The sequence below is a fragment of the Lonchura striata genome, chromosome 3 (assembly GCF_050655825.1).
Source record: "Lonchura striata isolate lonStrDom1 chromosome 3, ASM5065582v1, whole genome shotgun sequence".
Lineage (NCBI taxonomy): Eukaryota > Metazoa > Chordata > Aves > Passeriformes > Estrildidae > Lonchura > Lonchura striata.
In genome coordinates this window covers 2,948,659-2,968,854 of record NC_140705.1, presented here as the reverse complement: position 1 = coordinate 2,968,854, position 20,196 = coordinate 2,948,659, and the positions used below count along the sequence as shown (strand labels likewise).

At 43.8% G+C, this 20,196-nt stretch overlaps 1 protein-coding gene and 1 long non-coding RNA gene across 3 annotated transcripts in view; both read right to left on the bottom strand.

The window, feature by feature from the left end:
- The window catches only part of MSRA (methionine sulfoxide reductase A), a 226,277-nt gene that overhangs the window by 59,725 nt on the left and 146,356 nt on the right, over positions 1-20,196 (bottom strand). The window lies entirely within an intron of this gene.
- Positions 502-20,195, bottom strand: LOC146767761 (uncharacterized). Its single transcript, XR_014953520.1, has 2 exons — positions 17,089-20,195; positions 502-16,716 (listed from the first exon to the last, which is right to left on the bottom strand). It is a non-coding gene; the product is annotated as an uncharacterized LOC146767761 (long non-coding RNA).

The window sequence follows — 20,196 nt, the reverse complement described above, 5'->3', positions numbered from 1 at the left end:
AATGATGCTGACGCGGCAGCCGGGCTCACGCTCCGCCTCTGCTGCCGGCAAAGACGGGTCAGCAAAAACGTCCCCGATGCTCCGGGGACCCGATCCGGCCACCTCATCTGAAACTGCAAAGCTCCTTGAGCATCCTCTGAGATTCCCCCTCGGCAAGAGCTCGGGACTTGCAAGCGCTGCCTCGGGCATGGCTGGAGGCGGCCCGGAGCTCGCAGGGACCGGACAGAGCCTGGGCTGCGCTGCCCAAGGAGGAATCGGCTTTTATTGGCAGAACAGCTGGGAAAAACACACACCCAGAGTCACAGGCAGGCAGGTGCTAAGAAGTCACATCTAAGCACGCAATCACAGGATGGTTTCGGGTTGAAAGGGATCATAAAGATTGTCTGGTTCTAACCCTCTGCCATGGGCAGGGACACCTCCCACTAGAGAAGGTGTGAAGGGGGAGGGAAAGAGTTCTAAGCTTATTTCAAGTTTCAGAGGTGAAACTCTAAAATATCTGGGTTTATTTTAAACAAGGGAGGGGAAAAAGCCACTCTCAACCTGCCCTTTCTCAGGCTGAATTTGAGGAACTTAAGACCTGCCGGATGAAGCATATTGGTTTTTCCATTTGTGGTTTTGATGGGAATTTAATTGCAAAGCGCTGTAAACAGGGGTTTGAAATTTGTCTGCAGTGTGTTCTACAGGAAAAATGTGAAAAAAGGGGTTAAAAAAACCCCAAGCACCCACCCAAGGATTTTTTTTTCTTATCTCCCATCTCCAGGAGCTTGAAATCCTAAACATTTTACTCACTGCCTGTAGAGAGACACCACATTTTGTCAGTACAGCTCATCATGAAAGTTGCTGACAATTAATTTTTCATCTTTTCCTCCTTTTTATGTAATTGGAAATGGTCAGGAGGATTTACATCAGCAACACTTTAGTAAACTGAAAAAGAAGGTAACACCACAGCCCTCTCCTTGAGGGTTCATTTGCTTAATGTGAAGCATCAAGGAAAACAAAATCCAACACTTCTGAAGTTGTTCCACAAATCCATCATGGGTTTAAATATCCTTTATTGTTTCTGGATCAAAAAATGCCAAGGAAAAGCCTGGAGAAAGAAAGAATGACAGGGTGGCATGCCACATGGAGGGATCTTTTCAACAGCAAACAGGAAAGAGTGACACATCCCACAGATTTCCTCTTCTTGTTTCTTAGAGAAAAATACCTGCACAAGGCTTTGGTGGTGTCACTGTATGAACTTGCCAGTGTGTGAAATGAGCTTTTCATTTAGTTCTGGCCTGGAATGTGAGTTTTTTTTCCCAAACTTCTCCTACTAGCTGAAGTCTTTGTCACAGCAAGGCTCACAATGGGAATGTGTTCTCCCAGAACTGGAGGCCAAGCTCAATTCCCATCTCAGCTAAGGGATGACACAGCTGCCTGTTCATTTAATGACAATTCCACATATTTTGCTTTCTCACCTGGAAGTGTTTCCAGTTTGGGATGGTAGTTAAATGTTCCCTTTATCTGCAAGGCCTCAGACAAAACTGGATGTGTTTCTGAGTTTCCCTGGCAATAGAATCATGGAATGGTTTGGGATGGAAAGCATCACCCTTGAGGATCATCCTTTTCTGCCCCCTGCCATGGGCAGGGACAACTTCCACTATCCCAGGGTGGTCCAAGCCCTGTCCAGCCTGGCCTTGGACACTTCCAGGGATGGGACTTTTCTGGGAAAACATTCCAGTGCTTCCCCACCTTTGTCTGCACAAGGAGATTTGATCTTTCAGCTTCCCAATGCCCAGGAGGAAAGGGTTATTTTGTGATAGATCTGAGGAGGATCTCAAAAAAATGAGGATATTTTCATCTGACAGTGACAACGTCTTTTCTCAACTTTCCAGAAAGCTCCTGGCAAACTTCTCCATGGAAATAATATTAATTAAACAGATCTATCAGTGGGATGCGGCATTTTTTCCTCTCTGTAAAATGTACATAAAATAATATCATGTCCCTCACAGCCTAATGGTGGCACATAGAAATGGAACTGCATTATCAGTGCAGTGTGAGGATGAGAAAACCATCACATGGCAGGCAGTGCCAGGATGATAGTGTCTGTCCCACATTGTATTATTTTGGGAATAATAAATATTATATGTAGGAAAATACGATGCCAAAAGAAGCTTGGTCATCCCACAGAGCTTGTGACAGATGGCAATTCCAGCTATATAATCAAGGCAATAATTAACCTCATAGGTTAAAAAAAATCAAAGTGCATTTGCAATCCAGTTCTCCACATCAGGGATATGCTGGAATATTCAGTAGTGTTTTCAGATACTCTGATCACCTGAATTTAATACAGTTCCTGACAGGAAACCTCTACTCCTGCAGCAGACACCATGGGACACCAACATCTAGGATTTACTTGATATCTTTTGGCAAAATGGAGCCTGAAATCTGAAAACAGGATCTGTTCAAAAGACCTAAAACCACTTTTGCATCCATACACAGAGTGTCTATCATTTTACTCCATGAATCACAGCCTTTTTTATTCTATTTATTCAATACCTAAAAAGGCTAATTTCAGTCTTTTAGCTGCTTGTGATCTGTATTGCCTCTGAATACAGTGGTGGAAATAAATTCTACATCTATCATTCGTGGGTAAACTGGTTGGACTTTCTGTTTATGTTGATGTTTATAATTTACAATAACATTTTTAAGCTGGAAATGGTAGAACTAATTTTAAAAATAAATAGGATGTATGTGAGTTTGTATCAAATATGACCTGCTGGAGTGAGTCCAGAGGAGGCCTTGGAGACGCTCCAAGGGCTGAAGCCCCTCTGAGCTGGAGACAGGCTGGGAGAGCTGGGAATATCCAGCCTGGAGAAAGGAAGGCTCGAGGGAGACTGTGGAGCTCTCCCTGGCCACAGAATTTGCTGATTTTCTGTAGATCAAAATTTTCCGACTTTGCAACTTGTGACGTTGCACAAACAGCTGAGAATAGTGGGACACACAAAACGCAGGGCTCAAAAAATTGAATATTGATCAGTTGGCTCCCCCAATTCATCTATAAATTCATAATGGCTGGGCACAGGATGCAGTACAATGGTATAATGTAGTCATAGCTTTTTATAATATGGGGAAAAATTGTGGAGAAATGAGTTCATAAAATAGTAGCACTCTGTAGTGATGGGGACTCAGGTCTGGAAAACCTCCTTCCTTCCATGTTATCCAGTTGAGCTTCAGGCCACTGGAAGCTCACATCCATCCTTTCATGAACTTTGCATGCCCTGTTGCATAAACTGTCAGATTTCTCACCTCTTCTCTTCTGTTTGGGCAGCTGTTCCTGAGCCTAGCTGCTCTAATGATTATCAAACAACTGATTTCCAATCCTAAACATAAAGATTGGCAATTTATACCCACCTGGATTTGTGCTACCATCATTCTTCACCTTGAACAGCTTTTCGCCTCTTCCTGAAATTTATTTTTTCTATTTGTAGGAAAAACAAAAAAAAAACCAGAAAACCTCCTTCCTTGCTCAGCTTGTTTGCTAGGTAACAAATCACGGTCTTTTTGTGCTCAATACTTGCGTGTCCCCTGATCAGCCCATTCCTCAGTTCTACAGAAAATAATTTGGCCAACAGATCCCAGATTTACCCAGTGTGACTCAGTGCCTCACAGTGTCAGCCACAAGTGTCCCCAGGTCTCAGAAGCACAGAATGGTTTGAGTTGAAATGGACCTCAAAAGCTCATCTGGTCCAACTCCAACTCCCCTGCCATGGGCAGGAGCACCTTCCACTGGACCATCCAATGTTCCTTGTCTGCTTGGATAATTGAGAATCTCCAACCACCAGAGAAATTTATGGGTTTTTTCCAAATATTTCATCAATTTTCTCATCAGGCATGATGACATCCATCTGCAGGAGGCAGGTATTACAGGAGTATTCCTTGATTTCATCGCAATTCAAGGAACCAGTGTAAATCCTTCTCATTCCCAGAAGTCATTCCGTGGAATGACTTCATTTATCCTGGAAAATCGAGTGTGCTGAGTCATCCATGAGTCCCTGTGGTCCAGAAGAGCAGCTGGGCTCACGTCCAAGCAGCCAGACCCTGCTGCTGCCGAGGGTCCGGTCCTGCTGGAACTGCTCTTGGGAACCATCCCCTGTCACCCTCAGACCTCTGCTGGGCTTTGGAGCTCCTAAGGCTAAAACCATATCAGTGACCACTCCAACAGCCAGGGCAGCACCAGGGCCCAGACCAGGCCAGACCTGGACCCATAAAAGAGAATAAAACAGCCCAAACTGGGACTCAATAACTGTAGCTCACTCCATGACCCAGTTCTGATGATTCCTCAGCAGAGAGATCTGCTGGTAAACTGGAAGTTGGACTCAGCTGCCCAAATTTGCTTTGGGCATGATGTCCATCCACTGTCCCAGAAGCTCACAGGACTTCTCCAGATCCTTTCACCCTACACAGCCCCACACAAATGGCACAGATTCCCTGAAGAGTCACACATTGCACCAGGTGTTACATCAGGCAACCAGTTTTTTCCTCTACCATCCCCTACAGAATTCCCCAGCCATCAGACACGTTCAAGTTTTAGAAACTGGAGTAGCTCATCCAGGGTGGATCAGTCAGGTGAGAGCCATACTGGACTTTTGTAGAGGAAAAAGGTTTGGGAGTTCTACTTCAAGGCCTCACTAACACAACCCAAAGAGGGAAGACAGCAGGAGAAAGAAGAATGTGAACAGCCATGAAGAAAGAAAAAAAAAGCCAGAAGGAAGGTGAGGGCCGTGATGGAGCTGCTGGAGAAACTCCACAGGAACCCACAAAGACGTTCCAAGGGCTGGAGCCCCTCTGCTCTGGAGCCAGGCTGGGAGAACTGGGAGTGTTTCCCTGGAGAAGAGAAGGATACAGGGAGAGCTCAGAGCCCCTTCCAGGGCCTAAAGGGGCTCCAGGAGAGCTGGAGAGTGACTTGGGATAAGGGATGGAGAGACAGGACAAGAGGGAATTGCCCAGAGGGCAGGGATAGATGGAAGGAATTCTTGGCTGTGAGGGTGGTGAGATCCTGGCACAGGTTGCCCAGAGAAGCTGTGGCTGCCCCTGGATCCCTGGAAGTGTCCAAGGCCAGGCTGGATGGGCTTGGAGCAAGCTGGGACAGTGGAAGGTGTTCCTGCCCATGGCGGGGGGTGGAATGGGATGGGCTTGAATGTTCCTTCCAATCTAAACCATTCCTTGATTCTAAGATAATTAGCAACAATTAAAACGTCACTAAAAGGGTGACATTGGATTTTTTCCACTCTGAGCAGGATTACAAAATCACACTGGAAACAAAACCTGCTGACCACAATATACTTTGCACTTTTATGCTCAGAGATGGAATTATTTCATTTTTGTCTTTTCTAGCATGGGCAAATTCCAAAAGGACAAGTTGAAATGGAAAAACACTCCATGGCTTTTTTTTTTTTTTTTTCCTAGGCTGCATTTTTCCATTGCCCCAGCAGCATTAATAAACATTGCAGAGCTTTCTGAGGGGAAGATTTCCCATCCCCTCTGTGCTCTACCTCATTACCTTTTCATTTTGTTTTGTTTGCTTCTTCCTGTCAGGATAAACACGAGGCATTGTCAGGCAAACAGCAGGTCGGGCGAAGACATTTTTTAATGTTCACAGAACAACCTGACCTCCTGCTCACAGCCACTAAAAGAGAAATAAGGAAACCCTGTGTTTTAAGTCCTAAATGCTAATGAGGTTCTCTATTTGATTTGTTTCTCCTTCCCAGCAACACTAATTTCAAATTGAACCACTGACTCAATTAGCAAAATGTTGAATTTGGTGAGACTTTGTAATAAAATGTCCCAGTAACAAAGAGGAAGCCAGCAGTGGTTTGGTGCCAGTAACTAAATCCATTTTAATGGGATATTTTAATTAAACAAATTAAATTAATGATGGCCTCTGCACAATGATGAATTACACTATTTAACAGATCATTGCTACGTGCTAATCCCTTTTTTTAATATTATCTTCTAACATTGATCCACGCATAGACACACAAGTCATAAACTAAGCTCAAGAAAGAAAAACAAACAATGGGTGCAAAAGGGCCAAATAATGGAAAATGTGGGATGATCTTAGTTAAAAAAAAAACCAAAAAAAACAAACAAACAAAAAAAAACCCAAACAAAACAAAAAAAACAACAATTTCAGTTGAGGTTATGGTAATTATTCACCATTAAGGGATAATGGAAACCAGGTGGAATCTACAGTGCCCTCCATGAAGGGTTCAGGTTGGCTATCGGGAGGAATTTCGTCATGGAAAGGGTTGTTAAACACTGGAAGGGGTCCAAGGAAGGCCTGCATAGGGCACTCAGTGCCCTGGGCTGGGTGACAAACTGGGGATCACTCACAGCTTGGACTCGATGGCCTTGAAGGTCTTGCCCACCCTCAATGATTCCGTGAGGGGGAGGACCCAGATAATTGTATCATCTTTTAAGGAGATGTAACTTTATTTTTTGGCTATATTTAGAAGACAGGGGTAGGATATATATATTGGAATTGGTGACATTGGAGGTTTTTTTCTGACCTAAATGATTCCATGATTCTGCGTGTGATTTACCTGATGTGACACCTTGAGTGATTCAAGTCAGAGCTGAGCCAATCTAGAGGCTCTGAAGCCTTTCTTCTCACAGGCAAAAAGGGAAAAAAGAAGGGGGAAAAAAAAGGTGTTTATAAAGACTGCTAATGACAAATAAAAATTAAATGTCCTTAGGGATGGCTGGGATTTCCATGCAACTGGAAGGGGGTCCATAAAACAAATGGGAACACAAGCAAGACTAAGGGTAAAACAGGAAGACAAGCAGCACCTTAAAGCTGGGAGACAACCACAAATACTAGGGATCATGGTAAAGGCTCTTCTTGTGCCATAGTCTTCAATAAAAAAATCCAGTTTGCCATAGTTTTCCATTAAAAAGTCCCATTTGGGCTGTTTTAGAACTGCACCAGAGCTCCACAGACACCAGACTGCAAATGATTTTAGAGGATTTTTCATGTCATTGACAACTACTTAGGCTGAGGGGATCTGAGGTCTGTCTTGCTGATAAAGACTCCAGGAAAGATTATATGGGATTAAATGGGAGTAAGTGACAAAATGGAATGAAAAAAATAGGCAAGGTGCAAACACAGCTGGATAATAAAATCATACAAAGTATATCAGGAATGCTGAAGATGCAAAATATTCTTCATAGAAAATGAAACATTTGGCCTTAAAATCCTGGAATTCCAAGGATTACAGGAAATGGAATAAAAACCACTTTTTAATGAAAACAAATAAAAGAAGCATGGACCTGAAAAGGACTTGTTCATCTGCCACAGAGAGAGCTCTTGAGTTCTCTAAAGTGCATCCAGCACTAAATTCCCCTCACCCAGGCAGGACCTGTCTGCCTGGAGAAATGTCAGAGCTCAGGGCACACACCACACATGGGCACGGGAGGCACAACCGTCATCCCTGACAACCTGTCCTCTCCAGGTGTTGGAACAAGATGGTCTTTAGGGTCCCTTCCAACCCAAACCACTCCATGATTTCATGATTTACCAAACTCATACTAATTTGAGGATCCCAGCTCCCGCTGGCTTTGTCTCCCATGAAAAAACTGCTCTAGAATAGATTTATCTTTGCAACGGTGTGGCATAATGGCATTATGGAATCACAGAGTCATTAAGGTTGGAAAAATCCTTGGAGATCACTGACACCCGCCATTCCCAGCACTGCCAAGGCCACCACTGAGCCACATCCCCAAGTGCCACATCCACATGGCTTTTAAATCCCTCCAAGGATGGGGACTCCAAACACTGCCCTGGGTTAGACAACATTTCCATGAAGGAATTGTTGCTAAAATCCTTATCCTGATTCCATTCTACAAAAAACGTTTAAAAATTAAGAAGTGTGTTCTGTATTTTAGTAAATTCACTTTTAGCTGAAGTTGAGAATCCTGGCACAGAATCCTGGTGTTTGTACCTGAGGGGATGGAGGAGTGAAGAAGCCCCAGACAATGTGGCAGGATGCTAATTCAGGCTTCCTAATGAATTCAGAGCCAGAACAAATCAAAGAAGAACTGCATTTAAAATAATTAAAAAAAAAAAAAACAACAACACAGCTACAGGTGTAGATTGTGAACTGGCATTATCCTTCCTTGTTTAAAAAATGACATGGTAATTCTAATGACAAACTCTGTTATAAATAGACACTTAATTACAATATCTTAGGCCTGGCATCTGCATTTTCACCATCTTAAAGGCAGAAGCCGAGGAGGGTTTTCTGCAAACTGGAGACCTGAACAAGACAAAAGGAATTGTGAAGTTCTCAAAACCAAAATCTGCTGCTCTTCACACCCTCCACTTCACTGCTGGCCTGCAGGCACTTTTCCCAGGAGAAGGAAGGAAATTACCCTGGAATGTCCTGGCAGCTGCCGCCCTTGGGACTCCCTCTCCCAAAACATCCCAGCCCTCTGACCAAGGGACAATGGACATCCTGCACCTGAATTTGGCCACTTTGAGCATTTTTTTCCTCCTCTCCCTCCCAGTCCATGGGTCCAGTGGCTACAGCAGCTACCATAGAAACCAAAGAGCTGCTCTGCAGCACAAGAGCAGATGTCACACACGGAGCAGCAGCAATGGGAATGTGGGGAGGGGGATAGATGCAGAAAGAGGAGGAGGAGGTAAAGGAGGAGGAGGAGGAGGAGGGAAAGCAGCATCACACATTCAGAATGAAATGTTCCCACCAGAGGGAGTGAGTCATTCCTGAAGTAAAGTGCAAAGCTGCAGGATTTTTTTCCCTGCCGCTCTCAATGCACATCTGCAAACATGGACGTACAAATCTCCACCCAGTGCTGGATGCAGGGGGAATGGAGCAGCACAGGATGAGGAGCAGGTGGGAGCACTTAATGCCTTCTTTGCCTCAGTGTTTAACAGTCAGAGAATTGTTCTCCAGAGAGAAACAAGGAGCAGAATGAATCCCATAACCCAAGGTTGTCATCAACCTGCTACACCTCTAAGACAAGCCCATGGGATGGGATTGATCCACCCAAAGATGCTCAGCGAGCTGCCAGAAGCACTCCCCGAGCCACATTCCATCATTTCCCAACATCCTGGCAAACCAGGGAGATTACAGTCCACTGGCAGGCAGGAAATGTGACTCCCATCACATCAGGGGACACAGAGCCATCATTTGTGGATGGTGAACCCATCACACAGGACAACAGGAAATGGCCTCAAGCTGCACCAGGGGGATTTAAACTGGATATTAGGAATAATTTCTTTCCCAAAAAGGTTGTCCAGCCCTGGCACAGTTTCTCAGGGAACGGTGCAGTCTCCATTCCTGGAGGGATTTCAAATCCATGTGGATGTGGCACTTGGGGACATGGGTCAGTGGTGGCCTTGGCAGTGCTGGATGGTTGGACTGGATAATCTCAGAGGGCTTTTCCAACCTAAACAATCCCATGATTCCATGATTCTAAACAACCCTGCTTTTGCCTCTTGCACAAGTGCTTGACTCCCTGATGCTCTGCTCTCTAATGAACAGCGTGGTTTCCTCATGATGTAAATTAATGCCTGACATATCCCAAGTATCTCAGACAGAATTGTGCTGTCATTTCCAAAATGCCCTTTAGAGCTTCTTCCCCTCCTGTCTTTCCAGGACAGTGTAAATTTGTGTGAAGCCAACATATATTAAACGGGGATTTTACATCAAAAAGTCACTCACTTTTTAAGAGCAGCAAGCCATAATACATGATGATATATTATACATTTGTAAATTGTTTGCTGATTTAAAATGAAAAATATTAACAACCAGTCTGGAGTTGTGTTTGATTTCTTTTGATCTTACTGTTCAAAATTAATTTCTTTGCCTCAGGGGCCTGGAGGGACAGGACACAGGGAATGGTTTCCCATTGGCAGAGGGCAGGGATGGATGGGATATTGGGAAGGAATTCCTGGCTGTGAGGGTGGAAAGACCCTGGCACAGGGTGCCCAGAGAAGCTGTGGCTGCCCCTGGATCCCTGGAAGGGTCCAAGACCAGGTTGAACAGGGCTTAGAACAACTTGGAACACCTGGGAGGTGGCCCTGCTCATGATCCCTAAGGTCCCTTCCAACCCAAACTATCCTAGGATTCTATGATAAATCACAAATAAATGGGATGGAACATTTACCAAGCCCTCCTTTAGCAGGAGTGTGGGATGAATTCACAATTCAACACAGCTACAACAGCAGAAAACGATAAAAACCTGATATCTACCTCTCCAGATTGTAAATATTTCAATGACAGCCCAACATATACGGGTGTCCTTCCCAAAACTTACTTGGGGAATGTTCATTTGGGAAATGCCCATCTCCTGCTTCCCACAGCAAAATACACAAAGCACAGAATCCTCTTTTTGTCGTAATTTATAAACCCCAGCAGGATAATTCTGCTGCATCTGATCCATGAAACGATGCTCCAGGAATCCCACAAACATGGACAAATAACCGAAATTACAGGAAACCCGATGGTTTGTTTGGCACAAAGAGAAGGGGAAAGCTCCTCATTCCCTGCCCTTGCAGAGGAGCTCGAGCCCACTAGAGGGCAATGAAAGAAATCAGGATTTCTCCAGCCCTGGAAAACCCCCTAATTTCACACTGAAGGTTTTCCCTACGATAATATATCACGGGATAATGGGGAAATATATTTCCTAGGATTGTTGGCACATAAAATAGCAGCCACATACATAGAACGGCAAGAAGAGCTGGATGAAAAATCACCACCCAGGATATAATTAGTTGATTGAGATAAAAATAAAAAATATTACAGAAAATAAAATGATGATGATGTTAAAAGTGCACATTTGTGTATGTGTGTGTGGAGCAGGGGGAGCAATGCTACAATCCCTCACTGCAATTTTTCAACTCCTCTTTCTTTTATCCAGAATTTGTCTTTGGGTGTTTTAATCTCCACAAAACTTCATGGTTTGGGCTGAAAGTTGTCATTGCTGAAGAAAACTGATTTTTCTAAATTTCTAGGACAGCCCCTCATCCATTTGTGATAAATACAACTGTCTCTATTAAATACTTAATAAATAAATATATAAATTTAATTATTGTGCTTTCCATATTAAAAAAAAAATCTAGCTTATCTAGAAATATCTAGAAAATATCTTTAAGGAGTGCAAAAACCTTTAAGTTTGGATGTTCTTCAGCATGAAGCACTGGCCAATAAAGCCAAATTTGTCTAATTTTTTAGCTTTTTAAGGAAAATGTGGGTTTCACATAGTCAGTAAATGGTTAAATGGTTAATATTGAAAATTTTAGAAGAGACAATGAGCACCAGTTCCCTGACCACTTCAAAAGAGAAAATAAGACAACACAAATAACAAAGGGCCAATTTTTACATGGGTAAAAAAAAAAAAAAAAAATCAGCAACAAAAAAACCAAACCAAACCAAGCAAACAAACAAAAAACTCCGCCTCCCTAAAAAAGAAATAACATTCAAATGATAGGGAATATAATTAGTGCCAATCAATGTTTTTTGTAGAAAACAGGTCAAATATAAACCCAACATCTGTCTTTGATGCTATTACAAGTTCAGCTGACACAGGAAAATTTGCAGATCCAGTGCAGTGAACATTTGCTGTTTAATTAAGTATCATAAAATTATTTTCATTTAAAAAAGAAATGCAAAAATGGTATTGATACAGGGAATGATAACTGGATTAAGATGGACTTTCACCAGGATTGTTGTGAATTGCAGTGATCAAAGCTTCGAAATAATTTTAAAATTAGTGCTGGTAAAACTGGGAGATCAAGTGAAGGTCAGAGTTACTGCCCTGGACCACTGAGATCATTGGAATGGAGCTAAATCTCAAATTGCCTCCATAGCTTCCCTGAAAAAAAATCCAAAATTCCACCCTCACCCATTGTCTGGATACAGCTCTTCCTCCTGCCCTTCTCCACCACCTCACAAAGGGTCTTGATGTGTAAAACAGTCTTTTCTTCTGTGAACACTTTAAATACAACTCCTTTAAAACTTGAAAGAGACCTGGTTTAACCGAGCCAACTAAAAATAACCAAAGCACAGGAGAAAGGAGAAGCCACACTGGAAATACATTAACCCAAAAAATCCATAGGAGGCTGCTTGCTCGGGGAAAGGTCAGGATCAAATACTGGGTTTAATACTGGGGCTTGAAGCAGGGATTCACTGAAAGTGATTTCTCAGTCTTTGATGACCCTTCCTGCACAAAATTCCATGGCCCTGCCCTAGCAGGTATCTTGGGATGCTCTAGGCAGCAGGAAGAGGAAATATATTTTGTCCACTTTATGTTGGGTAGTTGGATTCACTTCCAGACCCAGTGAGTAAATGACACCTAATAAGTGTCAGCTAGAAAAAAATACAGGTTTGTGTTTGTCTGAAAGGATAAAAAGGAGGGAAGTTTTTTTCAGAAACACAGGACTGAGGGGGAAAAAGTAGAAAATCTGAAGACTGGGAAAAAGTGGAAGAAAAGGATGAGGGAAAACAGCCAATGTCAGAAGATTCTTCCCTGTGAGGGTGCTGAGGCCCTGGCACAGGTTGCCCAGAGAAGCTGTCGTGCCCCTGGATCCCTGGAAGTGCCCAAAACCAGGCTGGACAGGGCTTGGATCCACCTGGGATGGTGGAAGGTGTCCCTGCCAATGGCAGGGGGTGGAATGGGATGGACTTCAAGGTCCCTTCCAACCCAAACCGTTCTGGGATTCTGTGATTTCATGATAAAACAAAAGGAAAGATCAGTCTACAAGAGATCTGTGGAAGTCAATAAAGGAGAAAAAACACTTGATGGAAAAAGATCATGAGATCAAACCAGACACGACAATGTTTCTGCCTAAACATCCTCTGATTTTTCCTTAAAGGAAGTATTGACTTGTTTTCCCCAAAGCTGAGAGTTCTCTTTGATGTACACTTCATATAGAAAATAAAACACACAATCCTATGGCAGTTCTTTGGGCAACACAAATACTGAGAGGAACAAAACTCCGGGGCCAGATTTTTGTCTCAATTGCATTACTGGAAATCCAGAGTAATTCCATGGATTCAAATGGTTTTGCTCTGGATTTGCAGCTTTTGGATGATCTGCACTGGGTCCTCTGAGGGAATCTTGAGAGATATTTAAGAAAATAGTAACATCAGCTGGAAAACAACTTCAGCAGGGATGAATTGTCAACACAACTGGCTATCAACCATCTGGTTATCAAATCATGGGGACCTGAGTGTTTAAGTGGACCCTCCTATGTCCATATTCAGAGGCCTGAGCAGGATATTTTATAAATGTTGAGTATCTGTCATTTCCACATGAGAGCTTTGTGGAACTCAGAACTTCCTGAAGTGTCATCATGCTCCGATACATTTTTTGCTTCGTATTTCAGAGTTGGGTAAACAGTGGGAAAGTGTTCCATGAGCATTCATTTGAATCCTGGCTCAGGCACACTTCTGTCCCTGAGAAAATGAGGTTTGAGGAGTGTTTTTGGATCCCACAGCTCAGCACTAGAGATGAACAAACTGTTTGGAGAGCAGAAGTAATGCTCCCATGCTCATTAGAAATGTCATTTTAAAAAAAGGCTTTTTCATTATTTTTTTAATTTGTATGGAAACCTCAAACCAGGCCAATCTCTCTCCCCCTCTCAGTCCATGCAGAGATTCCCACTTCAAATCTTATCCTTCACCTGGACATGGATGGATCCAAAGAGCAGAGCAGAATTAAGACACATTTTCACACATGATGAGACTGAACACATCTGGAGATGATTCCTCAGGTTCATTTCCTGGAAATTTTTTTCCTTAGGTCAGTTTTAAGGGCTGTGTTTAACCCAAAGAGAACAACAACAGCACCAGCTAATGACCATCATGTTCCTTTTACCTTGACTTTTTTCTATTTTATCCTGTCCTCCCCGAAACTAATCTCTCAGTTAAACTAAACTCCCTGAGTGCTTCCTGAAGAGAAGGAATTCCATCCTGTTCCCTGTAAATCCTGTGTTCACTTAAAGCACCATTATTGAGGTCATTATCACATTTATGCACCTGACATTTAATGTGCTCGTGACGCTTTCAGAATGCTGTAACAGATGCATAATCAACATCAAGGAATTCGAAAGCCTGGACTAGAAGCTCTTCAGAAGGATCCCAGATACCACTGAACAATGTCAGAAAACATTTCCAGGTTGATGGTAAGGGATTTAACCTCTGTGCTGGCATCAGTGAATATTCCACTACATCTCCTTGGCACTGGGATGACCCAGGACCCACAGGAGAGCTGTGCCCAGCTGGAGGTCACAGAGGGTGGGACCCCTCAAACAACAGCTCAGCCCTCTAAATCTTCATTTTCTGAAGCAACATGAGGCTCTGCCCTGGAGATTGAGAATTCATCTGCCTAAGGACACCAAAATGGGATGTCTACACAAATCCAGCATGTTTTTACATTAATGGCAGGCTGAACAGGGCAAGCCACACAAAGCAAGAAATGTTTTATTTACAGCCCACTTTTTGAGTCAAATCCATTTGATATTTGCATTAGTTTATTACAGGGCAATTTCTAGCATTAGTTTAAATGTCCAATATAAACTTCACGTTCCCAGTGCAATAAAGCAAACGGCTCCTTCAGTGACCCCCATGACCTCCCAGATGAAAAAAAAAATGATTGCAAAATATAAACTCAGGTTTCATCCTGCTCTTCTTGGTTCTAAATCCAAATACAAGATCAGCTATATTTGCAACAGTCAAAGGGCCAAATGAAATGCCTGGCCTTTATCAAGTGAAGACAATAAATGCAGACTTGAAAGCTATAAAAACCTTGCTTTTCTCAGCATTAATAAAAACACGCACCATGTGCTGCATTCCTGGGGAACAGGAATAGCAGCAGAATGCACTTGGCATGGGATGGTGGCACTTCTCTGCCTCAGGGAATGCCCATCCCTGGAAGTGTCCAAGGCCAGGCTGGACAGGGCTTGGAGCAACCTGGGGCTGTGGGAGGTGGCAAGGGAAGGAATGAAAGGGGCTTTAAGGAATCCACCACCTCCCTGGGAAGCCCCTTCCAACTTCTAATCACCTTTTTCATGAAGAAATTCTTCCTCATGTCCAACCCGACCCTCCCCTGGCACAGCTTGAGGCTGTTCCCTCTCATCCTGTCCCTGTTCCCTGGGAGCAGAGCCTGATCCCCCCTGGCTGTCCCCTCCTGTCAGGGAATTACACAGAGCCACAGGGTCCCCCCTGAGCCTCCTTTTCTCCCGGCTGAGCCCCTTTCCAGCTCCCTCAGCCCCTCCTGGTGCTCCAGCCCCTTCCCCAGCTCCGTTCCCTTCCCTGGACACACTCCAGCCTCTCAATGTCCTTCTTGTCCCAGAGCTGTCCCCAGCCCTGGAGCTGCCCCAGCAGTGCCAGCACAGCGGACAGCACTGCCCTGGCCCTGCTGCCACCCCAGAGCTGGCACAGCCCAGGTGCCACCAGCCTCTTGCCCACCTGGGCACACCTGGCTCATGTCAGCAGCACCCCCAGGGCCTTTTCCAGCCCCTTTCCCCCAGCCTGGAGCTGCAGGGGGCTGTTGTCACCAAGTGCAGCATCATTCCCCAGCACTCCCTGTGCCCAGCCATCACCAGTTCTTAACCCAGCCCAGGCCATGGCTGCTGGATTTTCCAGGAATAAGCCATGGGAGATGCTGTCAAAGGCTTTGCTGAAGTCCAGGTAGACACATTCACAAGTCCACCCTAAGTTCATGCTATTAATGCTTTTATTTTGCTGCCACTGTCATCAAGAAATGGATTAGGATTAGTTTTGAGAGATTTTCCCGATGTGAGGTGCCTGAATTTTATCAGAGTGGCAAAGTCAAAATTTCTGCGGTTACAGTAACATGAAAAGAGTTCACAATTGCTCACACAAAACCTCCTCATCCATAGCCAAATGCAGCTTTCTCCGAGAGGGATGAACATACAAAGAGTATCTCTGCAGCACAGAAAAGTGATTACAATCCAAAGAATGGCTCAGCTTATCAGATCAGCTTTGCTTGTCTCCACAAGAGCCACCACCATCAATCAGGAATCAAGTTGTTGCCATTCACAGCAGAGTGAAGCAGAGATAATTTGACACATAAAGCTCTGAATTAGACATAATTTGAAGAGGAGTAAGCAGGTGTTATTTTTTTATTGACTATTGTATTGCTTTAATAAAAACAATCTCATTTTAAAAGAGCTATTTAACTTCTTCCAGCCAAAAATCACATGAAAAACTGTCTCCCAGGCAAAGCCTGCTCTGAATTCACACAGCACAGATAAAACACAGATGAAGGTTGTGAATTCCCACCGCCAGGCATTCCTTCATGGAATTAGCCACTCAGAACTGCAGATCCCAGAGGTCTGTAAACAGCCCTTCCTCCAGCTTTGACAAACACAATCCTGACCACTTCACCTCCTTTGCAGGTTGCTGCTCCAAAGCTCATTGATTTTGGAATGCTTTGGGAAACTCCAGCTTTTCAATCTCTTTCCCGAATACCGAATGTAAAAGTCTTATTTTTGCACCTGAGCGTTTTGTTGGTTTGCTCTCACGTCCTATCAGAGAAAGCTGATGGAAGCTTCCCAGTGTCTGCTAAAGTGCTGTGCTGCAGGGATTGCTGCATCTTCTGCTAATTCCTTGTGTTCCTTATTCCACGGAATGCATCCACCCAAAACCTCTGCTCTGGAGCCAGGCTGGGAGAGCTGGGAGTGTTCCCCTGGAGAAGAGAAGGATCCAGGGAAACCTCAGAGCCCCTTCCAGTGCCTAAAGGGGCTCCAGGAGAGCTGGAGAGGGGCTTGGGACAAGGCATGGAGGGACAGGACACAGGGAATGGCTTCCCACTGCCAGAGGGCAGGGTTAGATGGAAATTTGGGAAGGAATTGTTCCCTGTGAGGGTGGCTGGCACAGGTTGCCCAGAGAAGCTGTGGCTGCCCCTGGATCCCTGGAGGTGTCCAAGGCCAGGTTGGACAGGGCTTGGATCAGCCTGGGACAGTGGAAGTTGTCCCTGCTCATGGCTGATCTTTAAGGTCCCTTCTAACCCAAAACATTCTGTGATTGCATGAAAGGGAGGCACTCAGTGCATTCTTACCTTAAAAGCCAGTGATAATGCTTGACAAAATAACTGCAAGGTCTGATTCTGAAAATAAAAATGAATACAAACTTCTTCCCACCCTGATTTCACTCTCTGGATTACAATTGCCTTGATAATTCATTTGAAAACTAAACCCAGCTGAGCAACCATCTTGAAAATTGAGTAACCTCAGGTTCACCTGTATTAAAAAAACCTCAGCTTCAGGCAAAACTGCTCATTCACGGTGATTTCACCAAGGCCTGGCCCTCGTTTGATGTTTTCCTGATTACAGTTCCATTGTGTCACCAATTACAGCAGCAGTATTGTATTACAGTCTCTGGCACCAGGAGCTGACTCCTGCGCTCAGCTCCCTCAGCAGCTCCAGCCCCATGGCTTGATGTGAATTCAGTGCTCTACTGCCACTTCTCAGCTCTCAAAGCAGCTGCAGGAATCAGCAACAAGTTCCACCACTTAAAATAGACGTGACCTGGCAGGATACCTGGGCTTGGGGCACCCTGAGGGTCTCACTCACAGCCTGGTAAGAAATCTGATTATTGCCACTTAAAAGTGAATCCCAGCATCGCTGAGGTTGGAAAAGCACTCTGAGATCATCGAATCCAAGCATCCCCCAGCGCTGCCGAGGCCACCACTGATCCATGTCCCCAGCTGCCACATCCATGCAGCTTTTAAATCCCTCAGGGATGAGGACTCCAGCACTGACCTGGGAAACCCATTCCAATGCTTGCTCACCCTTTCTGTGAAGAATTTTTCCCTAATATCCAATCTAGACCACAACTTGGCACAGACTGAAGCCATTCCCTCTCATCCTGTCCCTGTTCCCCGGAGCAGAGCCCGATCCCCCCTGGCTGTCCCCTCCTGTCAGGAGTTGTGCAGAGCCACAAGGTCCCCCCTGAGCCTCCTTTTCTCCAGGCTGAGCCCCTTTCCAGCTCCCTCAGCTCCTCCTGGTGCTCCAGCCCCTTCCCAGCTCCATTCCATTCCCTGGACACCAGGAGCCAGTTAGGAAAAAAACCCAAACCTCATCTAGAAAAATCATAATTTTCTGGTTGAAGGCCACTTTTAAGGCTCTTTCAGGCCCTCAGCTCAAACCACATCTAAGTGCACATGCACAATTATTCAGTTAACAAAAAAAAAAAAAAAAAGACATTCTGATTTTATTTTTCTTCCTTTGCAGTGCCAAAAAACACTGGAGTCACCCATGCACACTGCAGTTATTGTAATATTTGTCAGTCCTTCCTCCCTTGCTGCAGGCACAACTGCTTATCACAGAAAAATTGTGCCTTTCCCACATTTTTATCCATGATTATCTGGCATGTGTCACTGCCAGAAAAGCTTGATATTTATTTTAAATTGCTGCAATAATAAGGAAAGTGGCTGTATTACATTTACATTAAAATAATGGAATGCACAGCATTTAATATGAAAAGGGATTCCTGAACAAATTGTTTGCTCAGTGTGTTTCCCACACAACCATTCCACCGCTCCTGCAATACCCCAGTAGATAATATTGGAGAATATTGTTGTTAATAATACATGGGAAACACACATCCCTAAGGAATTTCAGTGCATATTTGCTGGGTTTCCTTAGCTGGCAACACCGTCCCTTCCTTCCCCACTTCAGTGCAAAAACAAACTCTACATGTGCTCACTTACAGTTGTGCCTAATTATATAAATGTACTAATTACACACACTTTTCAAAGTAGGTAAATTTTAAATGGTGCCATTAAGGAAATCTATTTGATGATGGAAATTTCTGTAATATCATATTGCAATCTCACACATGGCAATTTTGCTCTCATGTCAGTATTTATTTAATGACAAATAACAGCAGAGGATAATAGAGTTGGGAAAGCAAATTAAAACTGTAAGATTTGCAGGGTGATGTTGGTCAGCAGATGATAAAAGAAAGGAATAAAAGGAATTTTGAAAAGCAGTGGGTCTAAGGTAAATAATCTGTAAAAAGAAGTTTTGAATAATAAATGTCTTCCAAAACCACCAGATAAACACCTGCAGGAGTGACTTATCCCCACCAGAAGCAAATATAAGTCATTGAGCACTTCATTTACACACACAGTTGTCAGATCTGGAAATCACTTACCTGCAGTTCTGAGCACCTCTTTGCACTCAAAATAATTCCAAATGCAAGTAGGAACCAGTGCTATGAGCTCACCCAGTCATACCCACACTGGTGGAAAACAAACTGCTGCCTTTTGGGACCTTCTGGCTGATGTAAAAAGAGCTTTTTACTTTTAACATCAAGTATACACCAAAACTCCTGGTTCTTTAACATAACACCAGTGAGGTGATTGTATAACTAAATATAATGAACACCGATTGTCTTTTGGTACTACTTAAGTTTACTGCCCTGATGTCCCAGGTGAGTGGATTTTTTTCATATAAATTAGAATAATTTAATATTTTTCTGCTGCAGAATCTGAATTTTGCAGAGCACTGGGCAGCACCACAGTGCAACAACACTGCAGGATACTAATCCCTCTGCCTTCACTTAAATAATAACGTGGCAGGGAAGAGAAAGAAACCATATTCCCCAGAAAACAGGGGAAAATTCTGTGTAAGAAAGGGAATTGGTCAATGTTCTCACACACAAATCCTTGCTCTCTCACACAAATACTCTCAGTAAGTCACAGGCTGTCATTTCAGCCAAGACATTTATGGAAAGCCTTGATAGAAGCATCTCAGAAACATCAGGTGGGTGATCCTGAGTTATCCAGCTCAATTACCAACCAGAAATGTTCAGGAACTTTTGGATCTGGATTTTGGGTTCACCTTTCAAGAGAAGCTTGAATAGTTTTAAGATCACAGATTTCTGTTCTAGTGAACTCACATTAAATAAATCTGTAGAAGAGACTCAAAATATCTCTGAACAAGGAACTATTTCTCTTTCTGCATGGTTATAAAATGACTCACACAAAAAATAAAATCCTAGAAGTTGGAATTTAAAGCAACTATCATGCAAGTTGGGCATTGGGGCTGAGGAGCTGCAACAGCAGCGTGGAGAGTGCAACACACGAGGAGTGATTTTGTGTTAATTGGTGACATCTGTGACCTTGTGCTCACAGGTGAAGTAATTCCACCCCCTGCCCAGT